Below are 21,224 nucleotides of genomic sequence, written 5' to 3'. Positions count from 1 at the left end.
CCTGAGGAATTATCAACAGACACCCCACACCACCACGGGTGTTGCTCCAGGTCACTTGCTCATGGGTCGCGTAATCATGGACTCCATACCTCACCATCCGCGGTGGCGGGCAGAAGATCCTGACAAAGGGCAAGTCGAATCCCGACGCCAGAGATCACATGCGCATGTCAGCCGACGGTTACTAAGGAACCGGGTAACCAGTGGAAAATTCCGGCTTCCGTATGAGCCCAGCCCATGGACAGTAATGTTAAGGGCACCAGAATCATTGCTACCAGAGGTAGGGAAACGGTAACTCGCAATGTGTCTCACTTCAAAAGGTACCAACCTAGTGGAGCCAATGCAACACCCTCCGTAGACATAGAACATTTGCAGGCCCCAGTCGACAACGCCGCCAGCCCTTGAACTGTAATGGACATGTCCCTTCCCACGGAAAATCCGGAAACCCCTGAGGAAGCGCCCTCTGGGAGTGGCAGAGCAGACAGTGAAAACAGCAATGGCAAGGCACCAGGTCTGGACCCAGTGCCTGAAGAGGTCTCAATGTAGGCTGAACCCGTGGGTGGTGATACTCTGAGCAGAGGGACGTCCCAGTATCGGCTGCGGCGGAATCCAGTGCCTTCCAGTCGTTTGAGAGACTACTTAATGTAAGACTGTTCTTATTTTCTTATATTGTGAAGGGCGCCCTGTTGGGCAGCGTTACTGGCAGATGACGAACTATGGGGGAAATTCTGATGAGACAGTGTTATTGCTAAATGTTTGTTTTTGATGTTTGTTGAGGAGGAATGTAGTGTTCTAGTTGGTGGAGCAACCGGCTGAACACGTCACAACCACGTGACCTAAATTGAATAAATAGCGTCTACGCACGCACGTACGCCAGTTGGGCAACGGCGTGGAAGACGAACGAAGCAATCAAGCAACATGTCCGTGTCCTTATTTAGCAGTGCATTAAGTGTATGCCCAGTGCCCCTACCCGTCAACTCACAGGCCCGTGCACCCTGCACGACATAACAATAAGAAATAACACTGGGCAGCAGAAAATGAAATGTACCTTTGAAAAATGTTTGATTCTTTGGGGCATATTCTCAAGGATTTATTGCAGAGTTATAGGCAGATTATCGGAGCCAAAGTGTACATTGGCAAATGTACACTTTGGCTCCGATAACGCTGGCCCCGTACTTCAGACACCGCTGCATGCGTCTCCATAGCAGCGCAGCCCTTTTCATGCATAACAGTACCGCGCAGGGTTGCCATGGAGGCGCAATCTCGCATCGCAATGTTTCAGCGGCATCAAAGGTGAAAAGCAACGTTTAATACACGCGCTTACCTTCCTACAGATCCTACAGATCTTCCTACATGTTCGTTTTCAACACTTTCAATAAAAAAATTTTTTAAAAAGGAAGATGAACATAAAGGAAGTACTAGGCTGCAAGGAATGTATAGGAACCGATTTTAACGACAACTAAGGGGCAAGGACTGGATAAAACATAGAAATAAACATAGGACTACATTTACTTTAGAGGTAAGTACACTATATTAAAGAAAAAAAACACAGTTAATTACCTTGGTCAAAGAAAAGGGACTACCCTACATTAAAGGAAAGCTCCTTGGCACCTGATTTGGTTTCCATGACTACTTACCTCCATTTTGTCACCAACATTCCTGTTTCTGACAGTTAGCCTTTACCTACCACACAAATTGCAGATCCTCCCTTTTACTATGACTTCTGAAGATTCCAGCTCCTTTATGGAAGACAAATTGGAAGGACTTATTAGTAAAGCCCTGGAGAAAGTGATGGGGGTCTCTCGACGAGACCATAAATAAGAAATTAGAATTATTTGTAAAAGCAGGGGGACAACAAAAAAGAGCTCAAGGAGACTCTGACCAGAGAAAAAGGCAAATTACTTTTAATCCCCCCGATGGTGCCAAAAAATCTAAGAACTCCAAATCTGGTTGTTTGAACTCACACTCTGGCGGTGACAATAATGATGCCTCGGGCACACAGGACGGGCAGTCAAAAGGCCCAAACCTTCCTATCCCCATCGACAGCGATGTATCGGAAGACGAGATAGATCTCTCTTGCTCCTCAGAATTCAACTCTGATGAAGAGGAAGGCGAAATCAGAGAAAATCTAGGTGAGGCATCTGAGGCCTCTGGGTCCAGAATGGGAATACTTGACCCCTTTGGGGAACATATGTTCGACCCACTACTTATTAAACACCCCCTCTCGCCAGAATGGACCCCGTCACAACATATTGGTGAATATCTCTCCTTTTGGCTCCGCAAGGAAATGCCAAAAGAGGTCAGGGCTCGCTTGAGATCCGAATGTCTCCGACCCTCCCTTCCCGACAATATCGCCTTGACCCCTGAACTAGATAGCAAGGTGGTGGCTTTCATTGCCAAGACGGGGAAAGACCCCAGGAGAGGACTAGATAAGGGCCTAAAATCCTGCCAGGACAGGCTGCTAGACATCACGGGTCCACTCACTAAAATGTTCGAGCTGGCGGAAGGGGCGTATGTCTCCGATACTCCCATCGGCCCAAGAGAGCTACGCCAATGGGCACAAAGGGCGATCTGCCTCCTAGGCAACGCAAATACCGCACTTTCAAACGAAAGACACAAGAGCGTACTCTTGAAGATCGACCCGAAATGGACCGAACTTGTCACAAAAGAAGGGGGTGCATCATCTCAAGGTCTTCTCTTCGGGGATGAATTCATCAAGGAAAAATGAAGTATGTGGGAGTTTTTAACTCCATCCAGAAGTCCCAAAAAGACATCAAGAGAGTTTTCAATAACAGAGTTTTTTCACGGGCCAGGAGGATGCGGGGTCGATTCCCCGGCCGTGGAAATTCTTCATCAAAACCCTTTGGAGGACGTGGAGGAAGATCCTTTCAATCCGGATATGGGTACCAGTCATCCTTCTATCCCCAGAGACAAAGATTCAGAGGAAGAGACTTCAGAGGCGAAAGGAAAACAAGAAGCTTCTCTACCGGTAAGAACCCTCAAAGACCTTTCAGATACCCCTATAAAGGTGGGCGGGAGACTAGCCCTTTTCTCTGGAAACTGGACTATGGTGAGTCAGGACCCTTGGGTGCTAGACACCGTGAGGGGATACAAAATAGAGTTTGTCGACTTTCCTGTCCAAAGAAGACTCCCCCAACAAATAAGTTTCTCACAGAAAGACTCCGCTTTAGTATCCCAAGAAGTCAAAGACCTTTTTTAAAGGGTGCGATCCGGGAAGGAGAAGAGATTGGCTTCGTCAGCAACGTCTTTCTGGTAGAGAAGAAAGATAAAAAAAACGAGACCCAGCATAAATCTCAAAGAGCTAAACCAATGGGTGACCTACCGCCACTTCAAAATGGAGGGAATTCACCTTCTCAGAGATGTATTTAGAAAGGGCGACTGGCTTACTCGCCTGGACCTCAAAGACACGTATCTGACAATCCCGATCTGGCCCCCTCACCAGAAATTCCTACAATTTTTCTGGGAGGGCAAACTTTGGCAGTTTTGCAGCCTTCCCTTCGGTCTCTCATTGGCCCCTTGGTGCTTCACCAAGGTTCTTCGTCCGATAGCAGGATGGCTAAGGAACAAAGGGGTCAGACTAATTCTTTATCTCGACGACATCATGATAATGGCCAAATCCAGAGAGGTCGCTTCTCAACACACTAGCCTCGCAATAAACCTTCTGGAACACCTAGGCTTTGTGATAAACACAAAGAAATCCTCTACGTCTCCAACCCAAGTCACTCAATTCTTGGGCTTCTCAGTAGATACACTCCAAGCGGAATTGAAACTTCCAGGGGACAAAGTCAGGAAACTCAGAAAAGAGTTAAGGAAAGCGCTAAAGATTCGCTCCTTTCCTCTAAAGACCTTGGCAAGGATACTGTGTCTACTGTCCTCAACTATTCAGGCGATTCATCCGGGTCCCCTACACTATCGGGCGCTTCAGAGGCTCAAGGCCAAAGCCCTCAGAATAAATCCATCTTATTCTCAAATGGTTTGCCTGGACACGGATTCCAGGAAGGAAATAATTTGGTGGTTGAAGAATGCAGAAGCCTGGAACGGCAGAGCGATTTTCGGTCAAGAACTAGACCTAATCATAAACTCCAATGCGAGCCTGGAGGGTTGGGGCGCGATGTGCGGCGAATCCTCAACCGGGGGACTCTGGACCCCACAAGAGAAGGATCTGCATATCAACTGCCTGGAACTACTGGCGGGATCCTTTGCTATCCAGAGCTTTACCAAAGATCTGATGAGATGCTCAGTCATGCTTCGCATGGACAACGTATCCGCTGTGAGATACGTGAACAAAATGGGCGGCCCTCATTCCAAGGGCCTCTCGGACCTAGCCAAGAACTTTTGGGCCTACTGCCTCAGCAAGGGCATTTGGGTCGTTGCCGAACATATTCCGGGTTTGAACAATTGGGTAGCAGACTGGTACTCCAGGAATTATGTAGATTCGAGCAACTGGAGACTAGACAGGAACATTTTTCTTGCAATCCAAACTGGAGAGTACCACCCACTTGTTCTTCAGGACATCCTGTGTCTGATGGCCCGGAAGATTTCAGGAGACAGTGGCAGATGCCAGGTCTTTCGGAGGCGCTTTCAAGCTCATGTCAGAATCATGGGCCCCTGGTACCAGAAAAGCCTATAGATTGGCTTGGCGTAAATGGGTTTGCTGGTGCCTTCGACGGGGTTATGATCCTGTTTCAGCTGATTTAGTTCAAGTTCTTAACTTTTTGACAGAAATCTTTGCCTCGGGACTGGCTTATCGGACAGTCAATGTGTATAGATCAGCAATTGCTGCAGGTCACTGTTTACTAGAGGGTTCCTCTGTGGGCCAGAATCTTCTGACCAAAAAACTTATGAGGAGTATGCGCGTTTTGAATCCTCCTCTTCCAAAATACTCTGCTCTCTGGGACGTGAGAGATGTCCTCAGATTAATTACTTCTTGGGGCGAGAACTCTTTTCTCTCTTTAAAGAAATTGTCTTATAAATTAACTGTTTTACTATGTCTTATCTCCTTCAGACGTACTTCAGATGTTAAGGCCCTAAATGTCTCTAGTAGCGCTTTTCAACCAGAGGGAGTTTGCTTTTTCATTAAAAGACGAACTAAAACTATGTCAACTTCTGTTTTCTATCCCTTTTTCCCTCAGAATGAGATCTTGTGTGTGGTGCAGTGCCTGTTAGAATATGAGAAGAGAACTCCAAGACTGAGGGGTTCTGTAGATCAATTAATCATTTCCCACAGGTACCCTCATAAGGCAGTTTCCTCTCCCACTTTGGCTAGATGGGTTAAAGACGTCATGAAAGAAGCCGGAATTTACGTTTCTATTTTTGGCGCTCACTCTCTTAGAGGAGCTTCAGCTTCAAAAGCTTTTATTTTGGGTGGTGGCCTCCAAGATATTCTTAGGGCTGCAGATTGGTCAAATGAATGTATCTTCAAAAGATGTTACTTTAAGCCTGTTTCAAATGTCATTGATAATGTTTTGAAAACACTTTGAACTTGCATAATATTGGCCTCCGTGTCATGCCATAAAATTTAGATTTTTCACAGCCTGCTGGGCAGAAAATCTGGATTTTATTAAAGACACGGAGATTATCCCACCTCTTTGCTCCCACCCTGGGATCTGTTTTTTGCTTATCCTCTTGTTGTTTCTATTTTGCAGATTAATTTCTCCAGAAGCTTGCTTCGTTGGCTTCAAGTTCTATGGCTTCAAGTTATCTAAATTGTTATTATTCCTTCAATGTTCTTAACCCTTTCGATGCTGATGACGAGCTCACCTCACAACCGGGCGCCGCAGAAGGACGACAGGTCCAAGGAGGAACCAGATCGACAGTTTCGGTCTTTTTCTCTGCCAGGCGACCCGAAGAGGGTTTGAACAGCAAAATACTGTCAAAGCGAGAGGGAATCCCCTTCTCACCCATATAGCACCTTAGGGAGTGCTACACATAAAAACAAAAAACACTCACTGTAAATTAACCTTTTCAACTCCACACATACTCACTTGGTCCTGAGGAAAGCCTGTTTTAAATTAAGAAAGGCCAGGCTGAAACATGTAGACCACACAGGACACTGGAGGTCATAATCCATACTCCACCGTGTCCGTCTGCCTTTTAATATGCCAACAGAGACCCAGTTTATTAAAATAGTGTTTTTTACCCTCGGGTGCTGGGATTTTTGTATGGCTTTTTAATCTTCACCTTCACACTCACCACACTGCACACTCAGTAAATATACCAGCTCCGCAGTAATCTGGCGTCGAAGCACACCCGGGGCACGCTAGGTGCCACTGTGGTGGGCCCGATGATGAAGCATGCCACCAACTAGGTTGGTGGGTGAGGGCTTTCTAAAAACCTACTGGTTTTCCTTGACATACGTACTCCATTGAGTCTTCCCTGTAAAAAACCTAGCTAGTCTTTCTTGATTTTTGACGAGCTCAGCTTGTCATCACCCCCGGGTGTCGTGTGCTGATGACGAGCTGAGCTCGTCATGGTGCCACTAAAATGGCATTTTCCAGCACAGGGGGGGGGAAAACGCCCAGCAGCCATGTGGTTAAAGTTATTTAGAAAAGTTATCTTGTTTGCTGCACAAAGAAGGAAGACCACTGCGTGCACATGGACTATATACCTATCTGGAATGTTTATTATAGTTCTAGAACCTTTCATTGTTGATGCTGTGAGCTATGCAATAAAGGAGATTACATAATCTTAGCCTCCGTGCCTTTAATAAAATCCAGATTTTCTGCCCAGCAGGCTGTGAAAAATCTAAATTCTTTGGGCCATATTCTCAAGGATTTATTGCAGAGTTATAGGCAGATTATCGGAGCCAAAGTGTACATTGGCAACTCACATTTCCTGACAATGCCAAATGTGACTTGCAATTTTCTACATACAAGTGGCACCAGTTGTGTCCTCTGTTCTGTTGTGGACGTGTTACGTTTTTTACCAAATTGTTCTAAATGTTGATGTGCTCTGCATGTAATGTGTGTGTGCTGCATTTTCGGGGAGTCGCCCCCGCAGCTCTGCTTTTGCTGTCCCTTCTCCATTTCATGCGGTGTGCCTTAGACTTCTGTGCTTATACAGTGCTGAGATGTTGCATACTTGGGTACATTGGTCTCTTGGTAGGAGTTGGCGGTCTTGGTCATGGTTTGTCAGCAGATATGCGCTACTTAATTGTACATGTGTGCCATTGTGCCCATCTCCCATCACAGGCCTGCGGAAGATTATCGCAATTTTTTTTATCGCGGTTGGGCCCATCACAACATTTTACGTGTTGGGGTTTACTTTTTTATCGAAGTCCCGGTGACCATATCACATACTTTTGACGTGTTATCGTGAAACTATCGCATGGTACCAATACAACGTTAACACAGTGTTATTTTCCTGCGATGTGAAGAGTTGTGTTAAGCTAATTATGCGATAATTATCACTTGTTCTTGAGAATATCCCCCTTCGAGTTTCTGAGGGGCAGGAGGGGTTAGGGCTGAACGAATGGCCTGTGAGGACGGACAAGGGCATCCTAGCCCTGCAAGCATGAGCTTGACATGTGACAACAAAAGTGGTGGGAGTGATGAGTGTTCATTTTGAATTACATTATTCTTTTTGGGCATTCTTCTCAATGGCCAAGGATGTGCCTGGAGCAGTGCCAGTAAAGACAAACATTTGCAGTGCAATAGGGACCGTGGGCATTCAGATACATTTGACCCTTCTGACATGTATCATCCTAGGTCAGCCGAGTGGACCCCAGACCAAAAAGTTACATAGTATGTCGCCAGCGAAATCCAAGATCCTTTGGAGAAGGATGTCAGGGCAAGTCTCAAGAGGAGTGTGTCCAAGACTATCACTGAAAGGGTAGGTAGTGGCCACCCCTGACATAGACGATGAACTATGCACCTTTTTTAGTAAATATATGAGAGACCCTAAGAAGGGCATTGATCGATCTTGGAGGGCCTGCCAGGACAAACTCTTAGATGTAATTGGACCTATCACCCAAATCATTCAAATACCAGAGCTTTCTTAGCAATTTCGGGTTCTTATGCCCACAGAGATAGTGGCTGGCTGGGCACTGAGTGCTATCTGCCTGCTCGGTAATGCAAACTGCGCACCAACGGTGGAAAGAAGGAGATCTCTTCTCATTAAGATCGACCCTAAGCTGGGGAAACTGGATAAGTCTGGGTCGGGGGCCATAGCACAAAGTAACCTATATGGGGACCCTTTCATCAAGGAGCTGAATACTTTTGTAACAACCTTCTCTGCCCTCGACAAGGTGCAAGCCTCTATAAAAAAGATTTTTTACTGGAAGGTTTTTGCAGGGGCCAGAAAGAGACAGAAGCCGCTCCTCCGGCTGACCATACTACTGAGGTTCCTCTAGCGGTCAGTTCAAGAAGAACAAGGGTTGGATTGAAGGCTGACAGGGGACCTTCTACCCCAGCCGGGGCACCGAAAGACCAGATGTGGAGATGTGTCAAAGGGGGGATAATGGTCAGAGGAGGAGCTGCAGAAACACATCAACTGCTTGGAACTCCTTGCTGGATCCTTTGCGGTCTAATCCCTTACCAGAGACAGAGTCCTGTTGCATTGTGTTATGGATGGACAACATCTCGGCGATCCAGTACATCAATCAGCTGGTGGCCCCCCCCACAAAGACACCATCAAATTTGGCGAAGGATTTCTGGAACTACTGCCTATTCGAAATAGGTTTCGGTGATGACCGAGTACTTCCCAGCAATAAAGAATATGGTGGCGGTCTGGAATTCCAGGAACTTCTCGGACAGCAGCTTCTGGCATCTGGATCACAAGATCTTCCTATCACTGATGGACAGATTGGGTCTTTGCCATTTGGACATTCTTGCATCAGGGTTGTACCATCAACTCTACAATATGTGAGCTGGAGACCAGAAGAGGCATAGCAGTGGATGCCTTCCTCCAAGACTGGGTGAAGAATCTTCAGTAAGCCTTCTTGCCATTCATGATGACTCCCAGGGTAACGACTCAAGTTAGACGACAGTCACCATCCCTTTTGTTGGTCACACTGATCTGGAAATCGCAGACATGGTTCCCAAAGCTGATGGACCTGTCATGGGACCTACCGATAGAACTGTCCTCACTCCCTTGGTATTCAGAGACCCGCAGGGTTGCCTGCACCCTCTGGTCCTGCATGGACACCTCACCCTCATGGCATGGAAGATTTCCAGGGAAACTGGAAAGACAACCAACTTTCAACGGATGCTGAGACCTTTATTCAGCATGCGTGGGCTTCAGGCACCATCAAGAGATATTGCTCGTCTTGAAGACGATGGAATAGTTGGTGTTTGGACAGACATCTGGATCCCTTGTGGGCAGAAGTTACTCACAATACATTATTTTTGGCAGAATTGGCACAGTCAGGGCTGGCATACCATACAGTCAATTCCTTTTTATCAGCCATATCAGCTGGACATAACATTATTGATAACAAACCTGCTGCCGAAAACCCTTTGGTCTGTAAACTAATGAAGGGTATCAGACTCTCTAACCCCTCGGAGCCAAGGTAGTCGGACCTATGGGACGTTAATGATATCTTACAACTAATCCTTAGTTGGCAGGATAGCCAGTGCTTGTCACAAAAGGAACTGTCAGCAAAACTGCCCATATTCCTATACCTCATTTCATGCAAAAGGGTGTTCGATGTGAGGACTTTGGATTACTCCGCTAGGGTTTTCGTGCCAAAGGAGTCACGTTTACCATATGTAGGAGAACTAAGAAAAATACTAAGGGCCCGATCAACAGAATGAACTTAAGACTCAATCCTAAACTTACTACTATTTTGGTATTCACAGAATGCACTTACTACTTTTGGCATTCACAGAATGAACTTACTACTTTTGGTATTCACAGAAGTTAAGATTTTGTCTTAAGTTTGTCTTAAGACAAACTTAAGACAGACTTAAGACAGACTTAAGACAAAATCCTAACTTCTGTGAATACAAAAGTAGTAAGTGCATTCTGTGAATACCAAAATAGTAGTACGTTTAGGATTGAGTCTTAAGTTCATTCTGGGAATCGGGCCCTATGTCGGTATCTAATCCTACCTTTTTGGAATGCCCCAAAATATGTGTGGTCAGATCCATTTCGGTATATGAAGAAATTAGAGAGGATATCAGACCAGCAGGTGAGAGGCAACTTCTAATTGCTACACAAAAGCCATTCATTCTATTGCCAGGTGGGTAAGGTGGATCATGGCCGAGGCCGGCATGGATGTGCATACATTTGGGGCCCAATCCACAAGAGGGGTCATTGTAGGAGAGTAGGGTCTGCTTCCTATGGTTACACCCACTTTTTGCTGTGATTCACTGTTTTATTGTCTTTAGTATGGCTGTGGCCCTGCTAATCAGGCCCACAGCTAGCTTTTCTCACTCTAAATTGATACCATGTACTTTAGGTACATACCAGATTGGTTACTGGGTCACCCTTGTGAGCCCCTGTATATGCTACCATAGGTAACCAGGGCATAGGTGCACCCAAGGCCTACCAGGGGCTGAAGCATGTATTATGCCACCCCTGGCTGGCCCTCCAAACTGACACCACTGGTCTGCAATTGCAGCCTGGGTAAGTTGGTGTAATCACCCCATACGTAGATATAGCATACCTATATCTATATATATAGACACATATTAACCTATACGTCACGCCTATGGGAGGCCTTGATAATCCTGGAGGCAGAGTGCTTGGTTTTATGTGAGAGGGTGCCCTAGCATGAGCTGAGCCCCTCTGTCGCTTTCGGAACCATCTCCTTATAGCTGTTCTATGATATAGCCATACCATATACTCTTAAGTGCATTATAATCCTCGCTGTTAATGCTAACTTTGGTTTGGCTTTATCAAAACATGTTGTGGAAGGTGTCTTTGGAATACTACCCCCCCCGCCAATTCTGGCGGCGGGGGTAGCATTCCAGCCTTCTAGATGGAGAAGACGTAGTTACTCAGACACGAGTCTGTCCTCCTGCTGCTGGACGAAACTCTGGCAGGAGTGTCCTGGATAATAGGTTTCCTGTCCAGGGAGATGCCAGCCTAGTGACCCACCTAGTGTATTGAAGCAGGGTGGGTTGCATTCAGTGAATGCTTTTCAGACACTGCCTGGGGCACACTAGGTGCTCCATGCTTTTCCCAGTTCAAACCGGTTGCTGGGGCACCCAGCCCCAGCTCTGGTGCAAAACTGGACAAAGGGGAAGGGGTGTAACCACCCCCTTCCCAGTTTATTTATTTATTTTGAGTATTTATAGAGCGCAACTGATACCTTGCAGGCTTCCTGGCGCTGGAGAATACTCTGCTGAGGATAGACCGGAGTAACTAGCAGGCGGGCAGATTTAGGGGAATAGCCAGGTCTTGATGCGTTTTCTAAATGGAAGAAGTTGTGAGATCTGGCGTATGTCAATGGGCAGACTGTTCCATAATTTAGCCGCTGCGACCCTGAAGGATCTGCCCCCGGTTCTGGCTTTGTTGTATCTGGGCACCTTTACCAGACAGGCCGAGGATGATCGTAAGTCTCTGGTAGGAGTGTACCATAGGAACAAAGCTTGCAGGGGTCTGGGCCCGAGTCTGTGCAGAGCCTTGAAGACAATGCAGAGGGACTTGAAAGCCACACGCTGCTTTAAAGGTAGCCAATGTAGCTCGGCCATGGCTGTTGTGGCCGAAGACCTTCTCGTCCAGCCAAGAGCCAGCTTGGCGGCGGCAGATTGAATTCTTTGAAGTCGGTCAAGCAGCGTGACTGGAGACTCAAGGAGCAGGGCGTTACAATAGTCAAGGCGACTGAGAATCGTACACCTGACTATCAACGCCCGGGCTTGTGCAGGGAGAAGTGGCATGATTTTTCGCAGGGAGCGTAGCAGGGCTGTGCAGATCCCCACTGTTTTTGCTACCTGGGTTTCCATACTCAGCTTGTTATTGAGCATGGCTCCCAGGTTGCGGACCAAAGATACTGGCTGAGGTTTGTCTCTTGTCTCTGGAGGCCAGAATTCACTCGGAAACTGGCGGGGTACATTGGTGCCAGCACAGAACAGAACCTCTGTTTTGGAGGAGTTGAATTGGAGGGAGTTTCTGTGGAGCCACCCAGCCGTCTCTCTTAGGCAGTCGTGGAAGGTGGTTAAAGGGATGGAATCATCTCCTTCCCAGGAGAGAATGAGCTGCGTGTCATCAGCGTAGTTGATCGTTTTTATCATAAAAGACTTAATTAACGTGATCAGCGGTATGAGGTACACGTTAAAAAGGATGGGGCTGATGGAGGATCCCTGGGGAACTCCCTGGGGCACGGGTGTGAAGGTGGATTGGAATGGGGGGAGGGAGACAGCCTGTCTCCTGTCCCGCAGGTAGGAGTGAAACCAAAGCAGCGCTGTGCCATCCACACTGGCTTCACCAAGTCTCTGCAGCAGCGTACTGTGGTTGACCGTATCGAATGCGGCAGACAGGTCCAGCAGTATCAGTGCTACTGGCTGGCCCCTGTCTGCACGCATGCGAAGGTCCTCCATGGCTGTCAAGACCGCTGTTTCGGTGCCGTGGGCAGGACGAATCCGAACTGGTGATCGTCTAAAAAGTTGTTCTGTTCTAGGTGACTGGAGAGGCAAGAGCTGACCCATCGTTCGGCGACTTTCGCTGGAAATGGCAGTAGGGAGATGGGTCGGTAGTTAGATAGACAATCTGGGCTCAGGGAGGGTTTTTTTTAGGAGTGGGGTGACAAGCGCCTGTTTCTACGAGGTTGGAACATAGCCACAGTGCAAGGACTGGTTGCATATTTGGCGCATGGTGCCGAAAAGTTCAGTTCCAAAACTTTTCCAAATTTTAGGAGGCAGGGGGTCGAGCGGGGAACCCGAGGTGATTCCAAGCGCCAGTCTTTCAAACTCGGAGACCGGGATAGGGGGGAATTCCCGTAAACTAGCCGTTAGGCTGGAGCCTAGAGGCGTCACGTTTTGAGAGCTGGTGCTGGCTCCCTGGATGTTGGGGCCTCCCAGAGAGGGGGGGGGGGTTTCAGGTTTTGAATGATGGTGTTTATTTTATTGATGAAGAATGCTGCGAGATTATCACAAAGGGCTTGGGTGGGGGGCTGCGTTGAAGTGACACCCCATAGGTGGGACCCTAGAGTTAGTCCAACCCCTAAACTTACTATAAGAATAGGAGCCCAGTCCCTGAGACTTCAGATTACCCTGGATGAAACTCTGCAGCATACATCTTGGGCCTTCGACATTCCATATCGACTGGAAGATGGAAGAAATCTCCCTTGTGGTCAAGGAGTGACCACCCTGTTCAAACAGGCACCAACTACAACTTTGCCGGTCTGCATTTTCGAAGCTGCTGCTGGATCCCAAAGAATCTGCAACTCAGGACATGGACTTCCAGACATCTGTGATGCTGACCTGCGCTCCCAGCAAAGCTGAGAACTGTGGCGGACACGAGAGATGTGTTACCGGAACTCCTGGACATCCTGTATTTTGCAACCTGCACCTACTTCCCAAGGTATCCCGAAGTTGTGCATTGGGGTGCTTGAAGCCTCATTCCGAGCACCTTTTTTCCTTGAACCTCGGAGGCCCACACTCCATGAGTGTCCCGTAGGCCCGCTTTGTGCATTTCAGCTCAATGTGTCCTTGCGGTCCCTAGTCCGTTGACTAGTGAGCCCCCAAGAAGACCAATCTTTGATTGATTTTACTTTCCTGGTTGCTCCAGGCTTGCTCCAACTTCACTGCAAAGGAGAAGTTCCTCAGACCTTGCTGGTCTGCACCGAAGCCAATCTTGACATATTGCAAGGATTGCATTTGCCAAGGCTTGTTAGGTTCAATCCGGATTCTGACACTGCAGTCAACTAGATAGTTTGTGGAACAGCTGAAATCTAGCTCTTGGTTGTCGTCGACACCTCCTGGACCATGTGGCTGAAGAGACAAGCTTCACGTCTTTCACCTGAAATCACCCGACATTGGCTGGCAGCTTCCCATTGCCATCCTGGTCACTGGCTAGGGACCCAGACTCTGTCCCTTCTGCTTTCAGGTTCTTCAAAACTTCGATCCACCCTTGGTCCACCCGGACACTTTTCCTCTGGTCGCCTGCAGAACTTCTTCGCAGCTCTCCATTGGTTTCGACAAGAAAGCCTGACACCAAAAGGCACCTATGCACCCGGCTTCCCTGGGTGAGGTAACACAAGTACTCCGGTTCTCCCGTGGGTCTAGACTCTCGAAGTGTCCTAGTCTAAAAGGATTTCATCGTAGTTAACCTAGAAGTGTCCTTAAATTGTAAATTTGTAACTTGTTCGTTCTCCATAGAAAGTCAATGGTAACCCGCTGCTGTGTTTAAACACTGCACGCATCTCCCGTGGGCCTCCTACATCCTAACTTTTCATTGTTCTTGATAGCCCCAGCGATTCCACAGGCCCTAGGCCTGCTTTCTGTTCTAGACATGGTTCTTATACCACTATTTTAGTATATGGTTTGTGAGGCCCCTAGGCATAATGTATACTGTGCAACTTATCGTATGCTAATTACGTTTCTGGTATTGTAATTTTACCTCTGACCTCTTAAAGAGTGCCAAGGGGTTGTGTTTAGAATAAATACATATATATTTGATATATACCTTGTGTGGTGTGCTTTCATTTGGTACTCAAGAGATTATAAATGGTAAAACAATTTGCTTAACTCGCCTCTAAGTCCTAGCCTGAAGGCTGCTCTCCACAGCTACCACTAGGATAGCTTTCTATAAGGTTGACTTTACAACCTACCATCAATAAGTGTCGTTTGGACTGGTGCAAGGTGCCCACTAGAATAGTGGACATCATATACCAGGCCAACTTCTCACAGTCATGGCATCTAAAGCCATACAGGTAGGTGGCAAACTTGAGTATTTCATGGCCATCCGAGTCAACCTTCAAGAAGTTTTAATTCAAACCATTTCGGAGGCCGCCACTCTCGTAGTAAGTAAGCTTTGAACATGCATAATCCTCGCCTCAGGTCCCCACAGAATGACATTTTTTCTAACTAACGAAAAGAAAAATGTAAATTCTATTAAGGACAAGGAGGCGAGGATTATCCCACCCAGGTACATCATGACATGATTTTCGGACCCACCTGATGTTACTTCGTTATCAGTAAGTAAAGTTAATATCATATGTCTATTTAAGTGAATGTTCATGGAATGGATGTAAATGTTTTAGATTAGATTAGATTAAAAGTTTATAAAGCGACTAGTTACTCCAACGAAGTGTCCCCGCGCTAAGAATTCCTCCTCTCTGTGAAGTGGGCCCCTATCCAAAACAAAGGTTAACTTAGCACCAATCTACTGTGGATGATGTAAAGAACCATGGGGCATATTATGATCAAATATTGATAATTATCGCTAAATGAGTTTAGCGCATTTTTTTTCATCGCCGTGCATCGCCGGATATTATCGCTGAGATAACGTGCTATTAGCAACGTTTATCTCCAAAGCGATGAAATATCTGGCGATATCGGCTAAATGCGTGAATATCGCTGGAAATCCAGCGATATTCAGGCATTATCCTCTAATGGGGACTTAACCTGAATATCCACCTCCCATTGGATATACAGGTTAAGTCCTGGTCTGAGCAGGCGTTAGTTTCTAGCGATATTTGCACTTAGCGCAAATTTTGTACTCACTTTGCCTGCCTAGCTAATAGGCGATAGCTGTGTTAGCGACTGCTTTCAGCCGCTAACAGGTTGGGTATGCCCACTTAGCATGTCATTAGGGATAAATATTGCTGACACGCAAAGCGGGCCCCAAACCAGTTTCAATCGCCCATAAGCTGTCACTTACTGCTGTTAGCGACAGCTTGCTAATAGGGCGATAAAAATATTGCTGCTTTAGCGGGAAAAAGTCCCGCTAAAGCGGTGATATAGCCCTTGATAATATGCCCCCATATTTTCATGTTTCTACAGAACAGCTTCATTAGAGGGCTTCATCCTCAGCTCCAATGGCACTTGGTTCCAAGCTTTCGCTGCTAAAATGCTAAAGGATCTGCCTCCTAAGCGTGCCTTTTGAATTTTTGGAACTGTCAGCTTTGCAGTACCCGCAGGCCTAATAATCCAAATAGGTCTGTAGGGGGTGAATTAATGCCAAAGATATCTAGGCCCTTTCTCATTAAGAATCCTATGGCAAAAGCACAAAGCTTTAAATGTTACTCTGTCCTGCACCTGTAACCAGCGTAGTTCCCTCAGGGCTGCTCCCACAGGGGCTCGCCTTGGGATATTCAATAATATCCGGGCTGCAGCATTTTGGACTTTCTGCAGTATTCTCATATTGCTTTTGGTGACCCCTATGTAGAGAATGTTGCAGTAATCCAATCAAGATGTAATCAACGCCTGAATAATGGTCTTTTTTGCTCCCAAGGTGCCGGACAGAGCTGATATCTGTTCCGTGAACGATAGGGTGTTATCAAACCATACTTCAAAGTGTTTGATCTTATATTTAGGAAACAGGGTCGGCCCTCATTCTTCCGGCCACTGGATATGAGACCAGATGGAAGGCTCTTTACCAACTACCATGATGTCAGTCTTGCCTGCATTTAATTGCAGGCAACTGAGATTCATCCAGTTAGCCAAGTCAATTAAGCAAACTTTAAATTTAAGGCGCAGCATCTACATCCTTTAGTTCTAACGTGATGATCAGCTGTGTGTCATCAGCATAAGACACCAGTCTCACCCCATGTTTCAGGGTTAAGTCCGCTAATGGACGCATATAAACATTAAATAAAGTTGTACTCAGGGCAGAGCTCTGTGACACCCCTTGTAACAGGGGACAGATTTCCGATTTAAAGGACAGTTGCTGAACGTGAAAAGATCTGTCTTGTAGGAAATGCTTAATCTTTCCCATTTGCTGCCTCTGATCCCAGCATCCCACAACCGTTCCAAAAGAGGGCCTTGGGGTACTGTATCAAAAACTGCACTCAAATCCAGCAGGGTCAATGCTGCTGTCCTACTTTCATCCACTGCTATTTTTAACGCTTTGGAGACTTGGAGTGGAGTCGATTCTGTGCTGTATAAGGCCCTGAATCCCGATTGAGTTTTGTGAAGTACCTGGTTTTCTTACATAAACTTGGGGCATATTAGCAAGGGGAAGTATCGCCGCTTTTTTGGCGAATTGTGCCGAGATAGCGGCGTTACTTCTAGAGCCCTATCCACAAGGGCATTTTAACGCCTGGCTCAAGCCCACTTTGCATGTCGGCGACAAACATCGCTAATGGCATGCAAAGTGGGCGTTCCCACGCCCAACCACATGTAAAATGTGGTTGGACGTGGAGACCCTATTACCAAGGCAGGCGTTGGGAGAGGCAGACCTGCGATAAACTCGTTTATCGAAGGTCTCCCAACGCCTGCTCTGACCAGGTGTTAGGGCATTGATAACATGGGGGTGTGGATCATAACTTTGATTCCACCCCCCCATATTATCAATGCACACATTAGCGCATGAAAACAATGTTTGTTTTCATGCGCTAATGTGCCATATCACCGACTATTGCCGGATTTCATTTCGCCGACTTTCATTTTGCCGACGTGATGCGCATTGATAATTGCGCGCTATCACGGCAAAAAAATCCGCCGATAGCCGGCGATATGGGAATGTGCGTTGTGCGTTTTCTAATGCACTTCTAGGTAATATGCCACTTGGTTTGTTGGAAGTAGAGAAATTTCTCTGCTATTTTAGCAAAAAAGGTAGCAATGATACTGGTCTCAGATTTTCTGGGAGCGCAGGGTCAAATGACAGTTTCTCCAATAGAGGAACCAGCATTGCATGTTCCAATTAGTAGGGACTTGGCCCGAGCTGAAAGATAAATTCAGCAGGCTTGTAAGCACCAGTGCACTAGCTTCCTTCCCTTGTAGCAGAATGTTTGGAGGGATAATATCCACGGGAGAGCCCGATTTTACTACTGTCATAAGCTGTAGTATATCTCTTTCGGCTGGTAGTTGGAAAGTGAACATTCCCTCGTGAGATGTTTCACTCTTTGGGGAATTAAAAGTAAAATTCCTACTAGTTGTTGGAAAGGTGGTGTAGATCTTCTCTATTGTTTCCAAAAAGAAAGTAGCTACGTTATTACAATACTCCGCTGATGCCGACATCACTGCTGTAACTCGCTCCAAGGAGGTAAGTTATTTGACAATACAAAAGATGTCTTTGGGGGCGTTCTTAACTGATTAAATTGTATGAGTATAAAACTCCTGACATGTTCTCCTGATCTGTTTATGGTAGTGTTTTAGCGCTGCAAGATATTTCAACTTCTGCCAAATAATTTCTCCTACAGCAATGTTTAAGACGTTTACATTCCTTTTTAAGCATTGCTAACTCCTCTGTAAACCATTCCGCTGAAGGATTCAAGAGGAAACCATTACAAAGTTTCAGGGGGCTTAAGGAGTCAACTGCCTCCTTAATCCAAGAAGAGATTTTTGCTAGCTATCTGGGTGGAGGACACCAGTCCCTGAGCGCTAAAAGACAGTTTGACTGTGAAAGAGTCAGGTTTTAGTAGGGACCATTTCCGGGTCAATTTTGACTCCAAAGGCTGTTTCAATTGGCAAGAGACTTTCCTAGGATTCTTGATCTTAAAGGAAAGAATTAAATGGTCAGACCATACCACAGGCACATGTGGCAAAGTTTCCACCTAAGCACTATAAGAGAATATATTATCTAGTGTATGACCCCTAATGTGTGTAGGGGCATGAACTAACTGCTCTAGACCTAAGGCCTGTAAACCAGTTGTAAGCTCACAAATTCCTTGACTACCCTTGTTATCAAAATATAAATTCAGGTCCCCAAAAACTACAAAGGTTGAATAACGGATAGCATAAGGAGGCAATATTTCTGCACAATCATTATCTTGGATATCCAGGGAACCCTATCTAACAAAATTAAGAAAATGAATGGTTTGCGGCAGGGCTGTGTCCTAGCCCAACTGTTATTTTCCTTATTTTTATCAGATTTATTCAACACATTGAGTAGTGCAGGGGGGGTAAGTCCTAAGATGGGAGGAACTCATATATCTTGTCTGTTATATGCAGATGACTTAGTGATAATGGACCTGACAGAGCTGGGCTTGCGCAAAAAACTGGGGGCCTCATTTATGAAAAGTGACGCATCGCTGTGTGAAAACAGCGATGCGTCACTTTTCACTGCGCCCTCCCTGCGACACCAATGATGCGTCATATTTACAGTATGACGCATCATGGTGCAAGGAGTTACAGATACGTCAGTATTTCTGACGTATCAGTATGGCGCAAAAGTGTCGCATTGCTGGAGAGTGTCACAAAAGTGATGCAACTCCAGCAATGTGTCCTTTCACATAGGGCAAGCCCCATGTGAAAGGGCCTGCGTCAGTCTTACGCCTGCTGTGAGGCAGGCATAAAAAAAGTGACGCATTTGTGTCCTAGAGGTGGCACACAGAAATCTTATAGATTTTACTGCGTCACTTCTATGACCCTTTCTTGCATCAGAACGCCCCCCTGCATACATTATACCTGGCGTAGGTATAATGTAGCGCAGAGGTTTAAGTTGTGACGCATCTACCTAGATGCGTCACTTTGTAAATATGGTGCAACAAGGTACATTTTTTACGCTGCTGGTGCGTCACAAAAAGTGACGCACCGGCGGCGTAAAAGTGACCCACGGCCTAATAAATGAGGCCCTGGATATTTTTCATGAATATTGCCTAAAAAAACGCCTCACGGTCAACTTAGAAAAGACCAAAATAATGGTATTGGGAAAAAAGAAGTCCTCCCTATACTGGAAATTGGGAGAGGTCAGAGTGGAAGAAGTGGCTAGATATAAATATTTGGATATGTCGTTCGACAATAAGTTAAACTCGAAGGATCACATACAGGCACTCAATCAAAGGCGCTCTCTTCTGTGTGGGGCCTTAAACAATGTAAGCAAAAATGCGGAGGTCCCTCCCTGCAGCCAATTCTATCGGCTTTTAATGCAATGGTACGCCCTCAGTTCCAATACTGTGCAAAGGTATTATACATGGGAGGTAAATCGGATTGGAGCTTAGAAGAGGGTAAATGCATCAAACAGTTGCTAGCACTTCCCTCAGCAATAATGATACAGGCCGTACGAGTGGAATGTCACCTTACTGCCTGGAACTTCCGGGTTAAGCAAGCAGAATTGAATTTTTGGCAGAGAATGAATGGAGTGGGGCCTGCCAAAATAGCAAAACTCTGTAAAAATGAAATAGAGGCTAGTGAACTAAATTTGGCATCCCAAGCAAGAATCTGGCTAGACACGTTATGTGTCAAACTATCCTTAGAACCAGACCAATGGAGGTCGGGCGGCAGATTTCCAAGTCGGCTTTGCATCCTATTATTAACTCGAAGGCCCGAGAGGAAGATTTAGGTCATTTGAGGAGTAAATCATCCTCCCGGTTCTTGATAAACGGGTGGACCAATGACCAAATATTCCCCTATATTGAGGCTATGCCTAATCTCAAACTTAGAAATACAATCTTGAAATTTAGAGTGGGCCTGAACCCATGCAACACGGATCGGATGATAAAATCCGCTATGATGAATGAACAAGGTCTGGGGGGGTCCACTACTGCTTGAACAGCCAGGTCTTGAGTTGCTTCCTGAAGGAGAGGTGGTCTTGGGTCAGACATAGGTGGATGGGGAGGAAGTTCCAAGTCTTGGCTGCCAGGTAGGAGAAGGCTCTTCCTCCCATGGTGGCACTTCGAATGCGTGGAACGGCGGCGAGGGCGTGGCTGGTCGATCGTAGCTGGCGGGTGGGAGTGTAGAAGGTCAGGCGGTTGTTGAGGTACCTGGGGCCCAGGTCGTGGAGGGCCTTGTGTGCGTGGGTGAGGAGTCGGAACGTGATTCTCTTGCTGACGGGGAGCCAGTGCAGGTCTCTCAGATGTCCGGAGATGTGGCTGTGTCGGGGGATGTCCAGGATGAGTCGTGCAGAGGAGTTCTGGATGCGTTGGAGTCTTTTCTGTAGTTTAGCTGTGGTTCCGGTGTAGAGGGTGTTTCCGTAGTCCAGTCAGCTGGTGACGAGTGCCTGGGTGACCGTCTTCCTGGTTTCGGTGGAGATCCATCGGAAGATCTTTCGGAGCATGCGTAGGATGTTGAAACATGATGATGAGACGGCGTTGACTTGTCTGGTCATCGAGAGGGAGGAGTCCAGGATGAAGCCCAGGTTACGTGCGTGGTCCGTTGGTTTGGGTGCGCTGCCCAGGGCCGGGGGCCACCAGGAGTCACCCCAGGCAGAGGGTGATGATC

This window comes from Lissotriton vulgaris, chromosome 8 (assembly GCF_964263255.1).
Source record: "Lissotriton vulgaris chromosome 8, aLisVul1.2, whole genome shotgun sequence".
NCBI lineage: Eukaryota > Metazoa > Chordata > Amphibia > Caudata > Salamandridae > Lissotriton > Lissotriton vulgaris.
Note: the sequence above shows the minus strand (reverse complement) of the source record.